Below are 11,272 nucleotides of genomic sequence, written 5' to 3'. Positions count from 1 at the left end.
ACCATTATATTCTTATTTTTTCTGTACATGGATAGGTAGATGCTTTTGTTTTTTTGTAATAAATTATTTTTTGGCAAAATGTAGGTGCCAAATTAGATGAAATGTCTTGGTAGGTGGTACCCTTATTTGGTAGATATTTGTGAAAAGTTTTTTCGGCAATAGGTGCCACCAAAATGATTTGGTAGGTGGTACCTTGTCATCTAATATGTCACTAGATCTTAGGATTATAATTGTCCATAAAATTTCTTGTCGCGGAAGAACCAAAAATATCACATGCTACTGTTTTTCTTTCCTGTGAAGTGGATCGTTAATCCTTTGCTCATATTGCTTTAGGAAAATGGCGGCACCACCACCACCACTATGTCGACTTTGCAAGTCAAGGTGCGCCAGCAGCCTTGCAACTAGCAAGTTGTTCGGCATCTACTTCCAGCCGAGTTTTCGTCATGCGGCGGTAAGAAATTAGATGAAATGTAACAACTATTTTATTTTTAGTGTTTGCATTACTGCATTGTGTCATTTTGCTTTTTTTACACAGATCGTCCCGTGCAATGTGAGGTTGAAATTCAACAAGCTGACAGGAGACACTGTGACATTTGAGGCTCCTGGGGGGGCGTACACTATGGAGGTCGAGAAAGGACGCAATATGTCGCATATTGGAGGAGATGGATGGGCCCGTTTCCTCGCCCACATGTGTCTTACTGGCTCTGAGTTGATCAGCTTCTCCTTCAGAGCGGAAAGAACCAAGCTGGCTGTCATTTATCTCAACCTGGTGGAAGATGATGAAGATGACGAAGATGATGAAGATGACGAAGGTGAGAACCCACTTCATGAAGCCATCATAGCTCAAAGAATGAGGCTGAGCGAGGAGGAGGTGTGCAACCTATGGGACATAATTCCGCCATGTGATGACTTTGTCGGGGTGCCATTCGTGACCCGCCTGACAAGTACCATGGTCGATCGGCATGAAATGGTATGTTATACTGACTGTAGTAATTTGATGCTATATATATGCTTTATTGTTATACTTACAAATGCAAATTATCCGATGATATGCTTAGTGGCAAGTCCAATGATATGCTTTGTGGAATCTAGTCGATGATATGCTTTAGTGTAGAGTCTGATCACATGCTTATTAGTAGAATTCATGATTAATTAGTACAAATGCATAGTACTGTTTCTTTTGATAGTGTAGAAATCTAGACTTAATAGAAATATTTGCAAGAGTATGTGCGAGGCTATTTATTAATTGATATGTTTTTCTTATTCAGAAATTGCCAAAGAACCTATCTGTGAGTTGTGGTATCGAGCCTGATGAAGAAGGCTCAGCTGGACTATGCCTTACCGCAAGGGGCTCCGTCACCACCTGTACTTACCGCATGGACACAGACGGTCGCACACACTTAAACTTAGTTGGGTGGAAGAGATTCCTCGTTGGCAAGAATCTTCGTGTTGGACAGGCCATCCTAATAACTATCAGGAACACCCATCGCCCAGGCTTGAGGATGATGATCGTCGTCGATATCATCTAGAACTACATATGTGTGTGTGGCTATATCATCTAGAACTACATATGATGATTGTCATTGATATCATGTAGAACTACATATGATGATCATCGTCGATATCATTTAGAACTACATATGATGATCGTCAGTCCATATCACCTAGTACTGCTTGAGGATGCATGTTGAGTATATATGAAATTGTTATCTAGTAGTACTCCCTCCGTTCCAAATTACTCGTCGTGGTTTTAGTTCAAATTTGAACTAAAACCACGACGAGTAATTTGGAACCGAGGGAATACTACCTAGTACCTATAATGCTTTATGAAATTGATATCTACTAGTATCTGGAAATTGCAGTTTATTGGAGCTGAAACGGGGTGGAAATGGTGAAAGATATAGCAGTAGCGCGGGGCTAGGAAATCGCTACAGCTACCTAATAGTAGCGTGTTCTGTAAAAGCGCTGCTGATACAGTCAATAGTAGCAGCGCGGGTACAGACCGCGCTCATACTAACAGTTAGCTGTAGCGCCTTATTGGTAGCGCGGCTGCCCGCGCTGCTGATAGCCTGAAAACCCGCGCTACTACTACGGTTTTCCCTAGTAGTGAGTGGAGGCGCCGTTGAGCTCCTCTCATGTTCGTCCTCAGCTTGGTCTTTGTCATGGGCTTTCTCGTCGATGGCTTCTGTTGGGTTCGTCCTGAACATGCCCTTCTAAATAACCCCCTTCCCTTTGAGTGATTTGTTCATACTTTTTTATTCTTGGCACCGCGGTGGTGCCAAGATGTCGGCCAAGGGTTGTGTCTAGGATCTCACTGGATCATTGCCCTTACCCTATCCCTTAATCACCTGCCATTTTATCCCTACCCGATATCCAGAGACACATAAAACCCCGAACAGAGATCTCGTGCTTCACTTTTGGTCTCCTGGAAACAAAAGCTTGCATGGTCCTTTCGAATAGGTGCATATTCTTTCTTCTTTAATGAATATGCATCATTTCTCCTCACTTGACTTCAAGATTTTCTCAACCACATCTACAAATCAAACTAGTGGGGAGTCTGTCAAATCCCTGTGCATGCAGAGGAAGACATCCATCTCAGCCTCCTTTCTTGGAGGCCCACTTTCGATCGTCGGATGCAAATCCCCGACAGTCAGGTTTTCAGCGTTGCTTTAGCTTCTATAAGGAGGCCACCACCCATTCAAGGGGCTTATTCCTCTTCGGCGCATGTTGTTCTACATGATCCTTTGTGTGAACGAGTTGTTGATCCTTTGTGTCCAGAGTCTACTGGAGACCTCATCTTCGCCCACCTTTATGTTGTCGGCCACCATCTTCATCACCGATATCTGGTTGCAGCTTCTACTCGATGATGATTGTCGGCAGGGTGGCATCGAGGTGGATCAGTATTGATAGGCTCTCCCAATGTTTGCTAGACGGATGGCCATCTACTCGACGACGGAGGACTCTAGTGAGCAACGTCTTGTTCCCACCATACCTTAACTCGATGCAATTGTTTCTACCTATGTTCACTCTTGCCTCTAACGGACAAAAGAGCCCCGCTCACCTGAGAATGGGCCACTAAGATTCTAAAACGCAGTTGGGCCACATGTAGATTGAGCAAGAACCCAGTGCCACTGACGATGTGCATGCATGGGGCGCAAATCGCAAGACCGAGACACACATGCTTCACTCCAAAACCTAGCTAGGGCGGCGGCTGGCTAGGACGCCACATACCATCACATAACATGACATTTAACGACAAATAAGGGCCTCGAGCAAGCGGGTGGTTGGGTCCAACTGTGTAGGGCGTACTGCGCAACGAGCGTCGATTGAGGGTGGGGCCTAGTAGGTAGTGGAAGCAAGCTTGACATCCTTCATGATCGGTATGGTGCAGTGCCTTGTTGCGTTTGTTGCCAACACCCGACAAAAGATAGAGAGGTAAGGGGCTAGAAAAAGCCAATGGAAAAGGGGAGAGGCAGAGTTATATTTCTATTAATTTTAAACAACTTGTATTATGCAATTGTAGTTAGTAGTGATTGTGTTGTAAATTTAGGAAAACAAATATGGATGACATCTTGGTTCATATGTGAAACTATGTAATGTAGCCTTTGTTTGGTTGGAATATGGTGCACAAAAGTATATGACTTATTCATTAGGTTGATATCTTTTTATGCATGGCCAATGGGATGATAAATTTGGTCATGTTGTCTTCTCCAAATTGGGTTTTGGTTGTTGAATAAGTTGTTCAGGTATGTGATGGATTTTGTTATATGTATCCAGTTTGCTTGATATTCTGTTCATGTAAACATACATGCATCCAAAATTGTAATTGTTTCATTCTAGGCAATGTGTTTGGTTACAGATATGGGAACGAAGAAATGATGGTTGGGATCCACTCTTTTAAGATGTTATAGCCTTTTGCACCAAAAAATGGCATTCAGATACTACATATGGTTGCCATCTTTATTAAATGGGGAAAATCAAGAAAAGGTGGGACAAACAATGTCACTATTGATCATTTTTTCCATGTGGACACCTTCTATGCCTCTATAGACTCCATCGCCACAAAGGCTGGTCATCATTTTAATGAGGTATCTTCAGAGCTGCTCTAGAACTTCTCTTGTCTTGACCCTAGAGACTCATTTTCTGGGTTCAATATGAAAAAGCTTGAGACTCATAGAGATTTATCAAGAGCCTGGATAAAAAGATAGTTGAATTAGAACAATACATCATGTTTCCTATGATTTATCTCCTCATTGAGTTGGCATTGCTAGTACCAGTAATGACTACAACAATTGAAAGAGCCTTCTCAGCAACGAAAATCATTAAGACCGAGTTGCGTAATATGATGTCCGGTGGCTGGCTTAACTATTTGATTGTGTGTTACATTGACCGAGGAGGGATATTCAAAAGTCTTCATCGTGGCAAAATTAAGAATGATTTTTAGAAAGATGACAGGGCTTGCCATTTCCTAGGTCTTCTAGACACCATTAAAAGTTTCATTATCGGTATGTTTCAGATTATCGAGTAAGAATTCTCACTGTGTTGCGTTAGTGGGATTTGATATGCCCCGTCGAAATTATTTTTGGCAATGTTTTGCACATGCTTGAGATTTGTCATAGTTGGTGATTACTGACAAAAAAGGGATAATTTTTATGCTCGTTTATGAATCTCGAAGGGTTATAAGCAAAACCTAACACCGGGGTTTGATATTTTTTAGTTGTTTGGATTTACATCTTTGAGGTTAGCTATATATTTTTTTAGCAAAAGCTATAGTTGGTAAGATTTATAAGAATTAAATACTACCCCGCGCGTTGCTGCATGAAATTGTTGCAATATGTTTTGGTGATATCCGGTGTCTTATCGTTAACACTCCATATATGAAGAAACCATCCTCACCAATATGAATGTTACATGTTAGCTACAGAAGTTACCTACAAAAAGTAACTATGTTTAGTTAGACATGGAATCGATACAAACCACCGCAATTAATTTGGAATTGCATCAACAAAATGACCGTATTTAAATTGCCAATACCTATGGCAGAAAATGTGGAATGGACTGATCAAAATCATATATATCTTATGGGGATGTTGTAACAAAACTAGAAACATTAAAGAGTATTTTTTCGACAGTGAAAATTGACGTATCCTAATGCATCGAAACAGCTGTACTGAACACTAAACTTGCACAATTACAAAATAGATTGGTGCCATAATAAGTTATTATACCATCTCCAAATGGGCAGGATGCAGCACGCAAGAAAAAATGTATACAAATGCAAAATCAAGATCTCTTAGGGCAATTAATTAACAACAATATGTAAAGAAGCACGCAGAATATATTGCATGAAATAGCTTATTTGGCCACATTTGCAAATCATTATATGAATCGGTCAACATGAATCTACTTATATGTGTTTCACAAATAAAATAGCAGCTAAAATTCTAACATATTTAAGATACGAAGATATTAAATTAGGATTCTTCTATATCTATCATAAACTTTGCCAATTAAAGGCATACCGAATGATGGATTGAAATTGTAGCGCTTACATATATAATAAGCTGATGGGAAGAGCACTTTGTATACTAACCTGCTCAATGGAGCAATGTACAAACTTGTATACTAATAGAAATATCATTGTTTTAAATTCACAGGAAAGGACACATGTACACTGGGCGTTCCTTCTAGGCCAAAATAAAAATATCCACACCATGGCTGAGAATAACCTGATGGGAAGAGCACTTTGTATACTAATCTGTTCAATGGAGCAATTTACAAACTTGCATACTGTTAGAAACATCAGAGTTCTAAATTCAGATGAAAGGACACCTGCACACTGGGCATTCCTTCCAAGCGAAAAGAAAAACCTCAACGCCATGGCTGAGGCCCTGCCTGGTCACACCAATGCGTTCCCTCTAGCATGAGAAGGAAAAATATTGAAAATTTGATGGCGTGGTGACCTGATTGGACTCGGGTACACTGGGCGTTCCTTCAAGGCAAATATATGTATTAATAACCCCTCCACTCCATGGGTGAGGCTCTATCCGGCATCGTCCAATTCGTTCTTTACAAGATGAAAAGAAAGCGATCTTCAGATTGGAAACTCACCTATAGCCGGTCCGATTCTATTGGAACCGGCCGGTACTGACCTCCCCAACGACGCCGAAGCTGTCTTAGCCTGAATAGAGACACACATGGGAGGGGAGGACTAGGGCACATATGGCACCAAACCTGCAAGGGCCAAGGGGGATCATACCATAGAGAATTTTAGAGAACCGCGGAGGCGAGAAGCACCAACGGACGTGCCATGGAAGGACCCTTGATGCACAGATCGGCCCCCACCTGCAGACCTGCTGCACCTGTAGCCAAGGAGAAAACTGGCGTCAATTTTTCTGGGGGAGAGAGGTCGATCGGTTTGTGTTTATTTCCGAGGGAGAGAGGCATCCACGATTTATGGCTGGAAAGTGGAAACAGAGAGAAGGCAGGTGGACAGTCTGTTCTGCACATTGGTAACTGAATGCTGCATGTAAAGAGTCGCTGACGTGGCAGAAGGTGGCACATGTGGGGCATATATGTTGAGGCCGATATGCTGCATGTCAAGATAAATAGATTAGTGGGGTTGGTTGTTATATAGGATAACATCTCAAATCCAGGGTAATTATATTTTGTATTGATTAACGACTATACATGGGCAAAAAATGTACAATGGTGGTCTACACGCGTCCTGTCCATCTATGTGACGAAGACCCCTGCAAAAAGCTATTTTTGACAAAAAAAATCTATTGACAATGTAGCAGTAATTTGAGAACTAAAAAATGAGCAAGGTCAAACAAAAAATGGTTAGGTTTCTATGGTGCCTGTCTTGATTTTATGATCAGCGGTCCATGCATGTTGTCATGATCCAATATTAATTTATCACTACGATCTTTCGAGATTTTCTCTTTTCTATAGTCACTACTAATTACATGGATTAATAATATCTGTCGTTAGAGTCATTGTTGCTCTTTTTATACCCTAAACTCACAGACTTCGTTTCGCATCCTATCCTTACGAGTTTTCCTCGCCTTCGTTGATCCTAACTAGTAAATCCTAGCCTTAGACACTAGTGGGTAATCTTTGTGAAGCCGAGTGACACCAGGGGGGCCATGGACATCAAGTACCCTAAGGGGTTCGTCAAGAAGGTGAGGCAGGCGGTCGTGGCATTGGCGGTGGAAGGGGTGAAGTACAAGGAGTGTAGTAGGAACCACGTGCTGGCTACCAGTGGGCAAGTCGTGGACGGCTGCGGGGAGTGGATGCTGTTGGGGGACCTGAACCCCACCGACGCATCGTCATACAAGTGGGCGGCCTATGGCTGCCACTACAGCCTGCACCGCGAGATGATGATGGAGAGGTCGCTGCTGCTACCGCCCATGGCTGCAATCGTACTCCATGGCCAGCCGTAGCGCGGGGAGGAGCAGACACCGGAGGACTGGCTCCCGGTCACCGACTCTGACACCGACTCGGATGGCACGGAGTATGACTCGGATGCCACGGAGTACGACGATGAGCTCCGTCTCCCCACCACATCAGCCTCCACCTGTGTATCCTCCGGCACCGATGCCATAGCAGCTGCCTGCGTACATCTCTTCTCCATGACACAGCCGCCCGCTGGGGGCACTGCAGATCCAGAGGCTCCCCGCCTAGCTCTCGCCGGTGATGGCGCCACCGCCCCATGTGGTTATGTCGGCGAGGAAGCGGTCCCGCACCATGTTCACTGCCTACCAGAAGATGCGCATGCAGGAGCTGTGGAAGCACCTAGGGTGGCGCCTGCAGAAGCGCGATAAGGACATCATCGAAGCGAGGTGCCATGACATTGGCATAAGTAAGGACGTCTTCAGGAACTGGAGGCACAACAATAAGCGCAAGTAACCCAACAGCCACAACGCCTCTGATACATTCTCCTCCGCTGTCGGACCTTCCCGTCTCCTCCCACCAGCATCACACACCAGTGTTAGACGTTTTTCGTCTACCATGGGACATTTTTCAGCTACCATGACAAGTTTTTTTATGTGAGCGTTTTTTGCAGTTAGGCTCAACTACTATGACGGTTCTTGCCATGGGCGACATCGGCGGCGACCTCTCCGTCATCACCTTGCGGTGGAAGTTGTGGTGTCATCCGCATGTCGTGCACTTTTATGACGATGCGTTAGTGGGGTTGAGGTCCCCCAACGGTATTCACTCCCCGCAGCCATCCATGACGTGCCCACCACTAGTCAGCGCATGATTCCTGTCGCACTCCTTGTACTTCACCACTTCTACTGCCGGCACAACGACCGCCTGCCTCACCTTCTTGACGAAACCGTTGTGGTACTTGACATCCATGGTCTCCGTGGTGTCACTCGGCTTGAAAAATATTACCCACTTGTGTCTAAGGCTAGGATTTGCTAGTTAAGATCAACGAAGGCGAGGAAAACTCGTAAGGATAGGATGTGAAATGAAATCTATGAGGTTAGAGTATAAAAAGAGCATCGACAACTCTAAAGATAGATATTGTTAATCCCTATAATTATTAGTGACTATAGAAAATAGAAAATCTCCAAAGATCTTGGCGATAAATTAATATTGGATCATGACAACATGCATGGACCGTTGATCTTAAAATCATGACAGGCACCACGGAAACCCGACCATTTTTTGTTGACCTGGGTCATTTTTTAGTTGACAAATTACTGCTACACCATAAATTGATTATTTTTGTCAAAGAAAAGAGATTTTTTTGAGGGTTCATTGTCATATAGATGGACATGATGCGTGCAGACCACCATTGTACATTTTTGGCCCATGTATAGCTGTTAATCAATACCAAAATAATTACCCTTGATTTGGGATATTATTCTTATATATTTTACTAACTATAGCTTTTGCTAAAAAACCAACTATAGCTAACCTCAAAGATATAAATCCAAACAACTAAAAAAATATGTATCTAGCAATTAAAAATATCAAACACTATTGTTAGATTTTGTTTATAATCCTCCGAGATTCATAAACATGCATACAAATTATCCCGTTTTTAGCAGTTCTCACCAAATATGATAAATCCCAATCATGTTCAAAACATAGCTATTCTCGATGAGGCATATCAAATCCCACTAACGCAACACAGCGAGAAATTTTACTCGTTAATTGAAAACATACCGATAATGAAACTTCCAGTGATGTCTAGAAGACCCAGGCAATGGTAATGCCCTACCATCTTTTTAAAAATCTTTCTTAATTTACCATGATGAAGACTTTTGAATACCCCTCCTCGCTCAATGTAACACACCACCGAATAGCTAATCCAACCACCGGACATCATGTTGCTCAACTCGGTCTTAAGGATTTTCATTGCTAAGAAGGCTCTTGCAATTGTTTTCGTCACTACTGGTACTAGCAATGCCAACTCAATGAGGAGATAAATCATAGGAAACATGTTGTATCATTCAAGTTCAACTATCTTTCTAGCCAAGCTTGCAATATCATGACATGTTTTCAATTCTTCTCGTATGAATAATGAATAGCTCAAGGTTATCTTCTATAGGTTCATGTTCATACTAAGAGAAATACTCTTGATAAATCTATGCGAGTCTCAGGCTTTTTCACATTGAACCTAGAAAACGAGTCTCTATGGTCAAGACAAGAGAAGTTCTAGAGCAACTTTGAAGATACCTCATTAAAATGATGATCAACCTTTGTGGCGATGGAGTCTATAACATCATAGAAGGTGACCACATGGAAAAAATGATCAATAGTGACACTGTTTGTCCCACCTTTTCTTGATTTTTCCCCATTTAATAAAGATGGCATCCATATTTAGTATCTGAATGCCATTTTTGGTGCAAAAGGCTTTGGCATCTTATAAGAGTGGATCACAACCATCATTTCTTTAGTTAATCAAATGTGTTCCCATATCTGAAACCAAACACATTGCCTAGAATGAAACAATTACAATTTTAGATGCATGTATGTTTACATGAACAAAGTATCAAGCAAACTGGATACATATAACATAATCTATCACGTACCTGAACAACTTATGTTGATTGTAATCTGCCAAAACAGCAAGATGCCTACTTGGGAGCAACGGAACATCAATATGCATGTTGTTAAAAAATATGAAAAGGATCTGCATTTATAGTTGCTTGAACATGCTACAATTTTCATATAAGGTTTAGGTTCATAGGCATCATGGTTAATTTAATATGATTTATGCAAAATGCAATGTTTTGCTAAGTTCTAGGACTTCGGGAAAATCTGGGATTTGCAAAACAGTAAAATTATGATGCTGAATTGAGATGCACTAGACATTAAGTAAACCAATTTCAATATTTATGAATAATATATGTACATGCATTATACAAAGCAATGTTCATTTTACTTCATAGGCACAAAAATTCATAGGATGCATTTATTAATTACTACGATTTTTACAAAATGGAACTTTGTGTTAATAGGAATGTATTTATACCATGATAGCCACTTAAGAGGAAGAAATAGACATGCTAAATAAAATTGACATGGCATCCATGGGCATCGCATCAAAATAAACATTGCATAGTGCAAAACACCTTAAGGAATCATATGTATATGAGTTATGGATTGGTGGCAAGGATCAACGTAAGTTTGAATGTTTTACCAATTTTATGTAGATTACGACATGATGCACTTTTGCATCAAAGATTACAACATGTAGATGAATCCTATGAAGGATGCAAATGCAACCATCATTAAGCCCACAAAGAGTAGATCACTTTTCATACAAAGATCATTTCCATCGGACAAACATGCACAAAGTTACCATCATCACAAAATGCAATCTGATGTGAAAAATCTGAGGACAAGGAAAAATTCGACCTCGCAGGAAAATTAGGATGGAGCGGTTCCAGATGTTCTTTGGTTGGAAGGCTTGGCGGATCCTGGGATGAGGGCGTACCAGCGGGCGAAGCAGAGGCCATGTCGACAGTTCGGCACGGTGGCGGGGTCGACGAACAGTAGGGGAGCGACGCAGGTGGGCAGATCGGGCCGGATCCGGCCGCCAGAGGAGCCATGGCCGCCGGATCTGGCCCGAGGCGGCAGCGAGGCAATGTGGCGGCATGAGCTCCGAGCTTGGGCGGCGTCCATGGCGCCTATCCATGAGTGCAATAGAGAGAGAGAGAGGGTTAGAGTGGAAAGGGAGAGAGATGGAGGAGAAAGGAGAGGAGGCGGCGAGGTCGGCCTGTTCCGGTTGCGGTCTCTGGAAGCTCATCGG

General features: G+C 42.3%; 1 long non-coding RNA gene and 1 pseudogene across 1 annotated transcript; one reads left to right on the top strand and one right to left on the bottom strand.

Moving 5' to 3' along the window:
• Positions 1-5,602: 5,602 nt before the first annotated feature.
• LOC141039281 (uncharacterized) lies at positions 5,603-10,302 on the bottom strand. Its single transcript, XR_012200206.1, has 3 exons — positions 9,694-10,302; positions 6,112-6,592; positions 5,603-5,992 (listed from the first exon to the last, which is right to left on the bottom strand). It is a non-coding gene; the product is annotated as an uncharacterized lncRNA (long non-coding RNA).
• Positions 6,592-8,080, top strand: LOC141039280 (zinc-finger homeodomain protein 9-like; annotated as a pseudogene).
• Positions 10,303-11,272: the final 970 nt, after the last annotated feature.

This window comes from Aegilops tauschii, chromosome 1 (assembly GCF_002575655.3).
Source record: "Aegilops tauschii subsp. strangulata cultivar AL8/78 chromosome 1, Aet v6.0, whole genome shotgun sequence".
NCBI classification, from domain to species: Eukaryota; Viridiplantae; Streptophyta; class Magnoliopsida; order Poales; family Poaceae; genus Aegilops; species Aegilops tauschii.
Note: the sequence above shows the minus strand (reverse complement) of the source record. Positions and strands in the feature narration are given on the sequence as shown.